Consider the following 12,878-nt stretch of genomic DNA (forward strand, 5'->3'; position numbering starts at 1 on the left):
TGCTCAGCTGGTTCTGAGCATAATTGAACAGAGGAAGAGCCTCGGTAAATATGAATTTGTGGCATTGGAGCAGATATCTATCTGCAGAGGAAAAAATCACTACCAGGCATTTTACACAAAAATAAACTCCATTTAAATAAAGATGTAATAACAAAATATATTCCAGTAAGAAAATATAGTAGTACGTGTTTATGACATTGGTGGTTGGAAGGATTTTATAAAGCATTGTGTAAAAAGATGTAGATGTTATTGGAGAAATATAATAGATTTGACAGTGCTATAGTTTTGAAACTTCTGTATAACTTTAAGAAAGTTAAAGATACGGCACAAACTTGGAAAATATATTTACAAAATACAGAATTTTAAAAGTTTATTTCTAGAATATACAAAGGACTTACTAAGAAAGGACAACATCCCAAAATAAAACTAGGCAAAGACTATGAAAAGACAAACCAGACCTTCAATAGTCATCACATCCATCAGACTGACAAAAATGTAAACCTTGAAAATAATAATTGAAGTATGTAGAAAATGGGAATTCCTTAACACTGCTAGTAGAATTGTAACTTATTATAACTATTATTGAAAGCAGTTAGAGAATATCTGGTAAAAGTGAAGATGCATGTATTCTTGAGGTACCTGGGTGGCTCCGTTGTAAAACATCTGCCTTTAGCTCAGATCATATCGGGGTCCTGGAATTGAGCCCTCTGCCCTGTGCCTGGCTCCTTGCTCAGGTGGGGGCCTGCTTCTCCCTCTTCCTCTGCTGCCTCCTTTCCACACCCCACTCTCTCTTTCTTGCTCTCAAATAAATAAATAAAGTCTTCTTAAAAATGCACATATTTTCTAAGACAGCACTTTTCAGACGTACACATATACCCTAGGGAAATGCTTGGGTGTGTGAACAAAGAAATAGACATAAGTATGTTCTTTGTAGCATTTTTGGGGTAATAGTGAAATCTTAAATGCAATCTAAATGACCTAAATGACCTATAAGAATTGGTAATAAATTGAAGAATTGATAGACTGTTAGAAAGCATGAAAATGAATGAATTCGAGTTGCTTATGAACAAATATAAATCTGTATTGTTAAGAGAGAACAGAGATAAGTTATACTTGGGTCTAGAGGATAATGTCAACCACCTGAACTAGAAACTCTCCACACATTTTCCAAAAAATATTATGTACAACCAGTGCAAATATAATTATATGTGATTCAAGCCTTTAGCAATATCAGGAGACAGAGGGTACCACAAATATCCAATTATTAGAAAATTGAATTTTAAAAAGCATCTTCCAGGGCGCCTGGGTGGCTCAGTGGGTTAAAGCCTCTGCCTTCGGCTCAGGTCATGATCCCAGGGTCCTGGGATCGAGCCCCACATCGGGCTCTCTGCTCAGTGGGAGCCAGCTTCCCTCCATCTCTCTCTACCTGCTTCTCTGCCTACTTGTGAACTCTGTCAAATAAATAAATAAAAGATCTTAAAAAAATAAAATAAAAAGCATCCTCCACTCCTGCAAGACATCTAGATGCTGAGAGTGGAAGAGGCAGGGCTTCAGAGAATGTTTGGAAAATAAAAAAGGGAATGGATGATTAAGCAAAGCATAGGCAAAATCAAACCTTGAAAGAAGATATCAAACATTAAGTACCAACATACTGAACACAGCCTGGGTCTTGGTAAGTTATAGCACTGGCTGTCAAGATGGAACTTAAAAATAAGAGATCAGAAGTGGAAGCTTCAGAAAGCATTACTTTTGAGGAAGAATCAGCTACACTGACAAGTGGGTAGTGTCCCTTAAAGACATGGCAATGAAAGGAAAGAAAGAAGGGGGGGAATTAAGGATTCTACAGAAACAGAAGAAATAAGTCATGCCACTCACCCCACCTCACCCCTACCTACATAAAACTGTCACCACAAAAACATTATTTGTTAAAGGAATTGTACTTCACTATACTGATGGAATAAAATACTTTTCACATAGGAAATCATCCACAAAAGACTTATTTTAAAAAATCAGACCAACACAACGCAAAACTATTCTAAAATGAAACAAAAAAGGTAAAATGAAATTAAAATTATCCCTCAAAACACACAAACTGTAAGACCAAGCTCCAAACTAAAATATTCTCAAACAAGCATTAGATATATGCATATATGTGTATGTAGAAAGTCTAGTTCACAACCTAAGAACAGCAGTGGGCAGAAACAGGAAGGAAAGCCACAAGAGTTGATCTAATGAGGAAAAATTTGAAGGAAAAGACAAAACTGTCTCACAAATGAGGAACAAATTACCACTACGGCAGGAAAGATTCAAGCAGAATTTTAATATCAGTGAAGAAAAGAAGGACACAACTAAAGGAATGAAAATGACATGAACAGGTCTGAGAAAAAATGCTTAAAATGGAAGGCAAAGAAGATTCAACATATGTATTATTGGAGCCCTGGAAGAAGAAGAAAACAAAGCAATGGAACAAAAGCAGTATTCATCACTACAATCCAAGAGACTTTCTGTAAATAAGAGAAAAATGGTAAAATTGAAATGAATAACTCTGGGACTTATCCTAGTAAAACTATTGGATGTCAAGGAAAAAGAAGAAATCATGAAGGCCCCTGGGCAAAATAACCAGTTTACTAATGTGGATAAGAATATTGGCATGACCTCACACTTTTCAAGAGCAACATAAAAATCAGTGCAATAAATAATGGAGCATCATTTTAAGAAAAATTCACATAAATTCTTAGATTTCTGTATGCAGCTGAAGTATGAGGGCTATAGAAACACATAACTGTTCTCAAACACCTTTCTTGGAAAACCATTTAGAAGATGAATTGCATCTAAAAAAATGACTTGGAAAATATATCAAAATAACTGATGGTGAGCATTTAATATATTTAATTGTAGTGCTAATACTAAAATAAAAGTAGGGGCATGGGTTAAAGAGTAGAATATAAACATATATTCTGCCCAAAGAATACAAGTCAAAAAATGAGGGGAAGGGGGAGAGAGGAAAGGAAAACTAAAATAAAATCACCATGTATAGGTATTGGTGGGAGTCAAAAGGTGCCATTTAAATCTCACCAACCAGATAGAAAAAGTTAAGAAAAGAACAAAGGGCATGATAAAAGTTGTATAATTAATTATACCTATGCACATAGATACAAGATAGATAAATCCTAGCTGGAAAAGAGAAAGTAATGGATTTTTTTTTTTGGTAGTTATATAGGCTGAAGAAAAAAAAAATTGGAAAATATAAAATACATGGTTGGATGTCCCCGTGGGACATGTGCTGAATTCTGGGATGGTACCAGAAACTGAGGAAGATTGAGTGGGAAAGGCAGAGTGAAATATTCACTTGTCTTGTAGAGCTTTGGAAACAAACTTCCATCGAGGGAGGGAGCCTTCAGCAAACCCACAATAGATGCTTCAGGGCATTTACCACATTTTTAACCTGTGAAAGATGGGCTCTAAGTTTAAAATCTGCCAAACGTAGACCTTTCAGGGCTGAGAAAGAAAGAGAATATGCAGGGTATCAATCAAAAGCCCAAGAGAACCAGGGCAACTGGGTGGCTCATTTGGTTGAGGACTGAATTAATTTTGGCTCGGATCCTGTTCTCAAGGTTCTGAGATAGAGCCCTGCATTGGGCTCCATGCTGAACATGGAGCCTGCTTGGGATTATCTCTCTCCCTCTACCTCTACCTCTTCCTCTGCTTTCATGCCCCACCCCCTCTCAAAAATTACTTACTTACTTACTTAATAAGCCCAAGAGGAACAATCATGAAGAATGGGGATGAACCAGAGATGGACTAAATGTTATTAAATTAGCAATCCAGCATAAGATCTGATTGGATTGACTAGTTTTTCATTCTATCTGAAAAGAGAAAATAATTGCTAATGGAAAATATCATCTGTAGCCTCTACAGTTAAATGCAATGTCCCACATACAATAAAATTTTTTAAAAAATATGAAGAAGCAGAAATACATAATAGTAATACAAAAAGAAAAGTAAAATCAAAGGCCCATAGATGATCCTGATATTGCAATTAGAAAACAAAGCTTTTATTTTATATAAAATATGATTAACTTTAAATAAAATGGGGAAAAATATAGGCAAAAATGGGTGAAAAGTTTTCAGCAGAAAATTAGAATCTATAGAAAAGAATTTTTAATTATTTTGCTTAAAGAATAATGTCTCTTTGTTTCGTTTTGTTTTAAAGATTTTATTTATTTATTTGACAGAGAGAGAAAGAGCACAAGCAGGGGGAGTGGGAGAGGGAAAAGCAAGCTCCCCACTGAGCAGGGAGCCCTACACAGGTCTTAATCCCAGGACCCCAGGATCATGACCTGAGCCGAAGGCAGACACCCAACCACCAGGTGCCTCCCAGGTGCCCCTACTTGTTTTGTATAACAATTTTAACTGCAAGACAAACATAACATCAACAATGGATCTTGTTTTATTAGTATGTGTGTTCCTAAGACTGTAAGCACTGTAAGTAATCTAACAAAAACAGCTAAACAAAAGCCTTAGTAAGTTTAATACATATAATATAAAGCAAAAATCAAAAGTAGGCACCTAGAGTAAAATTGAATTTTTCTTCAAAATCAGGAAGACAGCACAACAGAAATCACCACTGGATTGTCAAAAAATAAAACAGACCACTGGAGCTAACACACAAATAAACAAAACAGAAGTAAAACTGATACCTTGTCCTTCCCACTGTGCTGGTATGTATGTATTTACTTTTTCCCCCACTGTATTTGTATTTAGATGTGATAAGTAAAATCTCCAAAATTACCTTTTTCCCTCAGATCTGCTTAGGGATGGTTTGAAATGATAATGTTTATTATTAGTAACATGTTTTTCTTAAACATTTATAATAACATTATCCCATCTAACTGGGCCGAGGATATATTTTTGTCCAGCTCTGAAAGGGACAACCCTTTGTTCACTTCTAAGCTTAGATGTATTAGGTAACTTGATATTCCACCCTAATTTTACATCATTTACTTACAAAACAAAATTCATGTCTGAGTTTCTCAAACCAGTTTTTTCTTAAGAGTCAGAGCAGGTTTTGCTACTAGCCACTTTTACATTCTTTATTGCTTCTAGAGAAAATCACCAACAATATTTGACTACACATACCTGTGGATCACTTGTTGTTACAAGTACCACTGACTGTCACTAAAACAGAGTCCTAGGTGCTGCTCATCTAAAAGCTATGACATAGGTCTCCAGTCATCAACTACCGGCAGATCACGTGTGAATTATCTATCAGTAGTAGGGTGTCTGGCTGCACCCTAGAATTTGCCTAGCCTCTTCTGAACTACCTTGTTTTAACACTCCCCCTCTTCTACTGTTCTTCATACACCTTGACATCCGAAAGAGTAGTGGTGGTATAGAAAGAAATACTCCAGCACTAGTCTTCGGTAGGACTGGGAAGTGGCTAACAGCAGTCTCATCATAACTGCACTGGTCTCACTCTTTAGTCCAAAGAGTGTTTGAGGAGATCTCAGATGGCTTATCTCTTCAAAGGGGAGAGCAACCCACTTAGTGAGGCCTCACTAAGGAACTCAACAAGCCACTAGAAGAAGAAGGGGAGGGGAAGAAAGACGAGGAGGGAATAACAGGATAAAGTTAGGAGTATTATCAGTGTGACATACATCCAGAAGTTGAATTCAGTCACTCCTTAGGCATCTGTTTACTTTTAGTGAAACCAGTAAGTTCAGTAGAACAGGATATACATCTCTGGGGGCAGGCAGTGGTTTATTATTCACAAAAGAAAGGACTCTTCTCTAGTATCTTCCTAAGTAGGACTCCACTGGAAACAGGATCCAAAGACTTAGAACCACCAACCAGAGGAACAACTATGGCCTTTAGCTAAACCCTGTACTAGATAGTTTTTGGTTTAGAGGAGGGTAGAGGGAAGCTGACAGGAGGAAACCTCAAGAGTTTTCTTTTATGTCCCTGCTGGGAAGGAGAAATAAACCATCCTAGAGCTTAGTAAGATGACAGAATCAGAGTGAACAGAATTTAGCTCTATTTCTCTATCTCTCTTATCTCTATCTCTCTTATGAAAGTGTATAGGAATGTTTGAAACCAAGTGTTTGTTCACTAAAGTAAAGAAGAGGAATTTCTTTGCAAGTCTTTCAAGTCATTGTGATATACTCTAGATGGCAGGAAATTAATGTAGCTTGCCAAGAACTCAGTGGGAACACATGTATGAGAACAAAAAGTTTAAAAGTGGTTGAAAAGGGAAAAACTGAATTAATTTTAACTTGAAAATGTATGTTTGGGCACCTGGGTGGCTTAGTCAGTTAAGCCACTGCCTTCAGCTCAGATCATGATCCCGGGGTCCTGGGATAGAGTCCTGTATTGGGCTCCTTGCTCAGCAGGGAGCCTGCTTCTCTCTCTGCCTCTGCCTGCATTTGCTCTCTCTCTCTCTCTCTCTGACAAATTAAAAAAAAAAAAATGTATGTCTACTATAAAAATTTTTAAAAGATTTTAAATGAGCTAGCCTTCCCACATGGATTTTTTTGTATTTTTTAATTTTTTTTGAAGCATGAGACTAAGGGTGTGTGGTTGGCTCAGTTGGTGGAGCATGCAACTCTCGATTTTGGGCTTGTGAGTTTAAGCCACATTTTGGTGTAGCGATTACTTAAAGTCTTTTTTTTTAAGAAAAAAAAAAAACATAAGACTAGAATTAAAACTTCAAAAATAAGGTAAAGAGTTGTCCCCAATCCATCCCACCCTATTTCCATGCTTTCTAAGAAAAACAGATTCTGGAAGAGATCTTTTGTTTTGCTAAGGGAGAGGGGTCGTTATGGATTTAGAGAAGCCCCAAAGGAGGCCAGAAATGGGACATAATGAGGGATGAGGGAGAAAAAGAGGAAGGGAAGAGAGGTAAAGAGAAAGGAGGAGGGGAAGGGGGGAAGTGGAGAGAGGAGAAAGACAACAAACAAAAGAGAAAGACTCTTCAAAGGTGCATTGTGGTTTTGCTGTGTGATCTGCAATTTTTGTCCTTTTTACCACTTCTAAGTGGAATCTTTACTAGAAGTCTACATTATTTATTAATGTTTTATTGTCTGTTTTGTGTGTCTGTGCCAGATGAGAAGTTTATCTTAACACAGCAACTGAATGAGAGCTGAGTTAGCTAAAGGAGGCCCAGTTACATCTCTGAATCTGTATAAAGCATTCATGTAGCAAAGGGCTTAGTAAAGCAGAGGTAAAAATTGTAATTCACGGTATGTACTATGGTGCACAGACCTGTATCCCTGAAACAAAAAATACATTATACATTACTTTAAAAAGGGCGGGATATAAGACTCAACCTAAAAGAGCTCCCAATGGCCAAGTCTAGAACAATTTGAAAAACAAAATAAATAAGGTAGCATTGATTTAAAATCCAAAACGTAAAATAAATATCCATGAGACCATGAAAAAAAAAATTGTAGCTCACAATCTTCCCCCAGAAATCCTCCATTAATTCTAAACAGACCTCTTCTTGACTATTGGAGAATGTTTCCATGGCTTACATCAGAGACAAAAACTGGACAAGCAAAGAGGTTTATTTTGTTCTGACTATTGCAATTTGTAACCCAAATCTGAATATCCGTGTCTCAGTGGTGGCTTTGCCTTAGATTTTTGTGGAAAGAAATGAACACATGGCATTTAGGAGGTTTACAGTAGGTGTTGTTTGCAAGCAGAAACCTCAGATACCTGAACAGGAAATATTTTTCTCTGTAGTTAGCAAGTTTCAGAAAGACCAAGAGTTTTGATCTTAGCGAATCAATCATGACAAATAGTTCTAATCTTAATTAATCAATAATGAGACAAAGAATGGGAAACTGGAGGGTCTGTGCCTGGCTTTGTCAGCAGGTTTGGGCAAAAGAGAAAGGTCTGTGTTTGTTGGGTTTGTAAAATATAGTTTGTCTCAAAACAACCTTAGAGATTAATTCATGTAGAATTTTGGTCAAAGTTTGGTAAATGGACCACAAAGTCAGCATTTTGTGTTGGCACTGTTCTTGGAGAAAGAGTCAAACCACCTGTGGTGCTCTGACAGTAGTCTAGAACTGAGAAGGATTCTGGATAAAAGCACATGATTGGAGTGCTGGGGGTGGAATACATATAAGATTAGAAAAAAATATTAGAGATTGTGTTAAGGAACAAAAACAAGACTAGAGACCATTCAAGTGGATTCCAGAAAATTAGTGTTGGAAAGTCCTTTGACAGTGGGGTCAGGACTGTGGTGGCAATGGGGTACATTTCTTCATTAGCAACTTGAATGTTCTTGTTTATGTCCTAAATGTCAGAGAAATTTGGGGGAACACATATGCAGCAGTCACTTCAAAAAGCACATGTCTCCCCTCTGGGTGCAAAGATCAGACTGAGTGCCAGTCAGTTGTGGAGCACTGTGTGTTGAGTCTTTTGAAGTTCTTGGCCAAGAAGTTCAATGTTCTTTATCACATCATTTGCAGTGATGGCTATCTCCTGTAGCAGGACATGGAAGATGTGAGAGTTTTTCTTTTTAAGATTTTATTTATTTATTTGAGAGAGAGGATGAGCAGGGGAAAGGGCAGAGAGAGAGGGAGAAGCATACTCCCTGCTGAACAGGGAGACCGATGCAGGGCTGGATCCCAGGGCCCTGGGATCATGACCTGAGCCCAAGGCAGATGTTTAACCAAATGACACACCCAGGCACCCCAAGATGTGAGTGTTTTGACTCAATTCTTGAGTAGCCCACAGTGGAGATGCTCCAGACAAAAAGGTGGCTCAAATGTGGTCAGGCACAGCATCCAAGTCCTCAAGATCTCCTGCCAAGCTCTTGGCTTCCATTTCAAGGGTGTCATCAGGTCCAGGAGAGAGAGGAAGAATATAGTAACATTTTGGGTCAGCCTTTGCATTTTAAGGAAACACAATTACTGGTAGACTGTCCAGATCAATGATAGTCATTGAAGAGGACAAAGAGGAATTTAAATACTTTAAGGAAGTGGTTGGGCTACATATCTGTAAGGACTCACAAGACTGACTAGGTAATAATGAGCCTGCCCAGTGCTAGGAGATATCAATAGGTCTGCTCCCATAAACGAAATAGGTGTCTTTTGAAATAACCAAAGAAAATGGGGCAATTTTATTTTTGTGATATAGAAGCTGAGAAAAGGTATGGCTATAAGGAGACTATCCTGATTGTGACTTTTCCATACATAAAACTTCAGTGCCTCCAGATGGCAGCACCCATGCTGGAGTTGTTTGATTTAAAGTTGCATTTTCTTGGGGTGTCTGGGTGGCTCAGTTGTTAAGAGTCTGTTCTCAGCCCAGGTGGTAATCTCAGGGTCCTGGGATCAAGCCCCTCATTAGGCTCCCTCCTTGGTGGGGGGACCCACTTCTCCTCTCCCACTCCCCTTGCTTGTGTTCCCTCTCTCACTGTGTCTATCACTGTCAAATAACTAAATAAAATCTTTAAAAAATAAAAAATAAAATTGCATTTTCTTCAGGAAAATAAAGAATAGCTACAAGTACTATCAGTAGTCAGAGTAAGAGATGTATAGTTGGCCCTTGAGCAGCACAGGGGTATGAGGCATCAACCCTCTGCATAGCTGAAAATCCTCATGTAATTTAGACTCCCCAAAAACTTAGTTACTAAAGCCTACTGTTGACAAGAACAATAACATGAACAGTTGGTTAATACATAGTTTGTGTGTTATATGTATTATAGACTGTGTATTTGTCACAAATGAAGCCAGAGAAAAGGAAATGTTATTACAAAAATCATATGGTTAGAAAAAATACATTTATAGTATTATACTATAAAAAATCTGCATATAGGTGGACGCATGCAGTTCAAGCCCTGTTGTTCAAGGCCAACTGTTCAGACATAAACTGGAACCTAGAAAATTCTTGTTTGTGGAATTGCCAGAGAAATAAACATGACTTTTCTAAAAGTGGTCCAGATTGGATTTGGTTATTTGTTTAACTGGTATAAAATATAGGAAGAATGCCCTAGCATTGTGTGGGGAAACAGCTAAGCTGTAGTTTTAAGGGTGGGAAGAAGAATTTGAAGAAAAATGAAGGAAAGGGTGGACAAAGGCAACAATTTAAAGAAAGATGTTAAGGTTGAGTAATCTCAGTTTTGCAACAGCCATCCAAAGGTTTTAGGGGTCCTGAGTATAGGTAAAGTAAGGAATAGAGAAGAAGGTATAGCAGGGCAAAAAAGAAAGACATGGTTTAAGGAAGTTTTGATGCAAGTCAGTAATAGAAAAATTGAAGGAGGATAACAAGAACTATGAAGGAGAAAATATGTATATATTTTTTATAACACCTATGGATGATCTTATTCTGGTGTGTTGGCTAGAAGCTGACCACTTTATGGTATCACACAGTTCTTGAGAAAGCAGTCTACTCCATGTCATTATAGGGGAGGAAAATTTCCTTTTCTTCCTTCTACTCTGTCTGTTCCCTGACAAAAGATAGATTAACAAAAGGAAAACAATTTATACAATGTACATTGTGTGAGAGAAATCTCAATGAAGAGTAACTCAAAGGGTTGGTTAGAACTTGGGCTTAAATAACATTGGAAAAGGAAGAGGGATTCAAGTTTCTAGGAGTGGTAAATTGTGGGAACGCAAATAAAATATATGGAAAATTAGTGGAAGGTAAGGGCTAATAAAGTTTACTATATAGATTCCTTGGGACTGATAAGGATCTGCAGTTGTCTCCAATGATTAACTTTTGTTGTTCCTGGTAGAAGAAAGGGGACATTTATGTCCTGTTTTTAGGTAAATGGGGGAGGGTGGAGAGCTTTTCTTGTATCTGCTTCTCAATTGCCTTCAACTCAAAATAATCCTTATGTCAAATTGACATATTTGGAGTGGGGGTGGCATATTCTGTCACCTACATCATCATCTGCTTCTGCAGGCCTCGCCAAAGACCTTCAATTTAAGGTTTCTTGTTGAGGTGGATTTCTATTTGAAGTAAGGCATTTATTTATTTATTTATTTATTTATTTATTTATTTAAGTTGTGTAATGTGAACCCAAGGTTGTATTCTTTGTTTTGGAGTAGTTTTGGTGGAAAGGCAGACAGTGTATTTTGGTTGAGGACCACCCCCCGAAGTGTGTCTACCCCTTTCATATATAAAAAAGGGGCAAGCTATCAGTAACTAGGGACTTTAACAGCGTGAGAAGATGGAGAAGATTTGAGATTTTGAGTTGCAGGCACAGAACCCAATCAAGGAGGTCAGGGACATCTCTTTAGCCATGATGTATAAGGGAAAGGCAGTGGCAGAAAAGTTAGGGCATCGATTCTGGCGATAGTCAACTAATTATAGAAATCCTTGGGAGTCGTCTTTTGGTGTTGGGGAGAGGGAAATTGATAATGGTGTTAACTTTTTTTTAGAAATAGAGTCTCTATTTCAGGGAGGATATCATGAGCTAGCACTTATAGGCTGTTGTTTGATGTTTAGAGATGTTGTGTCCCTTTTGGGCAAGAGCTTGAAGCCCAATTATTTAAATTCCTTAAAATAGAGAAATGGACTGAAATCTGAGACAGAAATAAAGCCCAGCAGGATAGAACCTTATCGCTGTAACACAGCTAACATTTGGGAGGAGAAAGAGAAAAAAAGGAGAGAGAGAAGGTTTAGTCTGAGGGTTTGTAAGGATGCTACTGAGGACTGCATCCTGTGAGTATTGACCCTGTGCTAGTCACTGGTTAGATATGGATTATACACAGGTGAAAACAACCATCTGCATTTAAGATCACTTTCCAGCAGGGAGACAGGCAGGTAAACAATAAATAAAAGCTATTATTATAAAAAAAATAAATTCAGTGACGTAAGGATTGTTTAATACCTCCACACAGAGGATTCCCAAGTAGGATCAAGGAATTTTCTGGAGGGTTAGAGTTTTCCCAGATGTGACAAGTGAGCAGGACTCTGCAGACAAGCAGCCGGAGAAAGCAAGAAAGGACATGGAACCAAGAAAACAGTAAGAGAAAGGTTCAGAGGACACAGTACACGCATTTCCCCTCCCTCCCCTCACCCCTCCCTTGCTACTGATTCTGAGATGTCTTGCGTGGAGGGGGGTGAAAATGTTGAGTGCCTAGAATGTAGGTGGGGTTCAGAGTCCTGCAAAGTGAGGATAGAAGAACAGGTTGGGCCTGGTTGTAAAGGGCCTCACATGCCAATTAGCAGTTTACCACACATGCAGTGCTGCTCCCTCAAAGTTCAGGGGATAAAATCTTGCAGAAAGAGAACTCTGGCAGTGGTGGAAGCGGGAGGTAAGGACAAGAATGATGAGACGCTGTATCTAATGTGGAAGCCATTATAGCAGGTCTGATGAGAGATGACTAGTCTTAGAAATAGGCTGAGGTCAGACATTTCCAAGTAGGACTGGTGGAATCTGGTGGCCCATGGAACTCTCTGGGAGGAGCGCGGTGGTGGTGTGGGGGTGTGCATTTTATAGCCAGAACTACCGAGTTCAGTCTGATGCTGGCATTCACTAGCTCTGTGACCCTGAGCCAGAAACAGACACATTCAAAGTACAGGTCTCTTCTGTAAAAATGGGCATAATGCCATTTACCTTTTTTTTTTTTCAGCCAAGATTGAACGACACAACGTATGTGAACCTAAGTTCTGGCACAGAATAAGTAGTCCATGGTTCGAGGCCCTTCGGCAGGTGTTCAGTGCCTCCCACAGTTTGTTTCCTGTGCATCTTTCTAGGGAAAGTCTTGCCTCTTGTACCCCTTCCCCCCTCCAAAAATGGTAGAACTATTTACTGTTTCTCAGACATGGCCTGTTCTCTCTTGTCCCTGTCTTTGCTCATGCTATTTCTTTTCTTGGAATATCCTTCCCCTCCTCCGTTCTCATTGTTCTCTAGGGCAGTCCATTCA

Source organism: Mustela erminea, chromosome 16, assembly GCF_009829155.1.
Source record: "Mustela erminea isolate mMusErm1 chromosome 16, mMusErm1.Pri, whole genome shotgun sequence".
NCBI lineage: Eukaryota > Metazoa > Chordata > Mammalia > Carnivora > Mustelidae > Mustela > Mustela erminea.